The sequence below is a fragment of the Aptenodytes forsteri genome, unplaced genomic scaffold, assembly GCF_000699145.1.
Source record: "Aptenodytes forsteri isolate BGI_AS27 unplaced genomic scaffold, ASM69914v1 Scaffold166, whole genome shotgun sequence".
Taxonomy (NCBI): Eukaryota; Metazoa; Chordata; class Aves; order Sphenisciformes; family Spheniscidae; genus Aptenodytes; species Aptenodytes forsteri.
In genome coordinates, this window is record NW_008796110.1 from 1,306,465 (window position 1) to 1,309,310 (window position 2,846).

Sequence of the window (2,846 nt, forward strand, 5' to 3'; positions counted from 1 at the left end):
TTCTCCTTCACATTTCCTGTTTTCTCTCTCTACAACAGCCAAAATACTAAATGGTAGCAATTTGTTCCCAGGTCACATAGGGGTTTTGAAACACCCTCTTCCTTCCTGACTGTATACACAGAACTAAGATACTGGATTTTTGGTACCATCTAGCTAATAGGTTCTGAAATTGCAAACAGCTCCTTGGGAAGCTGTGCTGAAGCAACAAGGCCCTAAGACTTTAAGGGGTCTGGAACAGGTACTGTGTCCCCTAGCCAACTGCAATCACAATCACGACCGATGGCAGGAGAGGAAAGCAGTTAGCTATGCCACTGCTGCATCATGTGGCCGGGAAGGTGCATATTATAACGAATTATATTGAAGTAGGGATGGAGGAGACCCTCCGCAGAGAGTTTTTATTCTGCTAATGTATTCCTACAGCCACACAGAAAGCTGTAATTCCATGATTCTCGCTGTCTTTCTGCCACAACTGGCTCATCTCGTGCCCCCTCCCTCTCTAAAAAAGATCTCATTAATTCCTCCTAAAAGAAAACCTGCACAATACGAAGCGGTCTTCCTCACTTCTTGAGCTTGCCTTTTCTTCACCCTTCCTACAACTCCTTCCACTACCCTCCTCACACACATAGAGATGTTTCTCATCTGCTCTCTAACTACTCCACCGCCTTTGTGACAACATCGTACCTAAAGATCTCCATCTCAGCCATTCTTATCCATCTCCACAAACACCTCATTCCTGATTCAAATCTCCTTCATTAAAAGCATTCTTAGACACTTTCATTTTAAATAGGAACCTTGACTCCGCTAATTACCATCCCACTTCCCTTTCCTTTCCGAAGTCAGTAACTACACTGTTCCAACAACTGGAAGATATGCAGGATGAAAGTGGACAAAGGAATGATAAGCAATCTGCATTCCATCCTAGTACTCCAACAAAACCACTCAAGGAACTCTCTAGTGATGTCTCCCTGGCCAGTGCTCAGAAACACTCTTCCATCCTCCTTCATGTATCTTTCACAAAATTTCTTTAATTCTTGACCTCCCTTGGTTTTGTAGCTGCAACTCCATTGTGTTTTCATCCCTAATAGCTATTTCATCATGTTCCTCTGAGGATCTTTCTCACTCTGCAACGTTTTTTCTTGCTTCACTTACTTTCATCCATTCATTCTAGCAATGCTGCTGCAAAGATCCTCGTCCTAACCTGTAACGTTGATCATGCAACTCCTTTTATTTAGTTTTCCTCCCTATTGAAACTTCACTTTCAAGGCCTTGTTTCTAAGTATTGTTATTACATGTACTCACTCTTAAGAGGTCCTGCCTCTGACTGGATTCTCATATCAGCCTTCATCTCTCACTCAGTTTTCAAGCAAGTGTTTGAATAAGCTTATAAGGGATCATTGTAAATATCTGCAAAACTAATGAAAGGATTCAGAACTTTCCTTCTGAATGATGCATACCAAAAATAGACAACTGCTAACGGATCTTGGACAGCAGTATTTTAACAATATTGTTTGATATGCTTCCAATAAAATATAACCATAAACATATGTAGGATGAAGTTCAGCCCCTGTACTTGCATTGGAAACAAAAGACCTAATCCGAAAGAGGAACAGCCCAAAGGGAGTCCACTGAAATCAGCTGGCTCTACATGCGCTTGGGATTCTGCCTTTAGCCTGTAGAGATCTATACGGTCTCCAATTTGCGGCTGTATTTACACACAGCAGGTGTGTGTTACTGCTACTCTAAAAGCCTATCTCAGCATTTACTATTTAAACTAACATGTAACGTTACAGTGACACATATAATAACTCCAGTAACCTGATCTCGTAGGTGAAATCATATACTTTGTATCACTACAGCTAAGTAAAAGGTCCCTTTAAAAAAACATTATCATTCAGAAGTCATCAGGTACAATCTTGGATGAAGGAATTTTTCTTTGTCATTCAATGACAAATTATATCAGCTTTTAAAAAACCTCACATGCTACTGAGCTGTCTCAGCATCTCCCTAGAGGTCCTCAATGTGAAAAGGACAGTATCAGCAATGTTATGTTCCCATCGTGCAAGCTACTGCCCTCAAAACACTTGTGGGTGACAATCTAAGCAGAAGCACAGGACAGGGTGGACGGGGGGAAAGAAGGGGTTAAACTTCAGGATTAAAGCCTTCTGCTTCTATTTTTCCACTTGTACTTCCTCAAAGCAAAATAGAAGCCTAAACACCACCCCACCTTCCACCATTTTTACCCAAAATTGCCCAGGACAAAAACTTAATGGATCTTAAGCATGCACTTAAAGTTAGCAGGATGGAGGGACCTGCTGAAGTGCTGCATTGCGTAAATGACTTAGGGCAGGCTTTGCTTTCCCGCTTTTCTTAAACTGAGGCCTGTGCCATTACACTCTGACTTAGCAGGCCTCTTTTTTAAAATGTGTTATGTCACCTGAGTTGGTGTCAGGCATTGCATACTCTTAAAATTAAGAGAGACCGACTGCACTATCTAAGTAGTATTGATGCCAACGGCCTCTGAGGAAACAGTGCAGGAGTTTCTGGTTGGGAAGAAGCTCTGGACGCACGTTGGTTCATCTTGCAAAGTCTGTTCTTTCCAAAGAAGGCAGAACACAGAGCTTGCAATATGCTAATGGGAAACAACCTGTCGGAGAGATCAGACAGCATGCTGCAGAAGGCCGTCTATACCTCCCAGGCAAAAATAGGACTAAGTAGGTTGGAAGACAGTTTACAAAAGCTGGCATGAAAAGAGGTATACAGGCTTTAAAAAAAAAAAAACAACCAACAACCAGTAAACCAAAAATCTATCCACGTTACATAATTTGTGGTATAATAAAAAGTCTTTA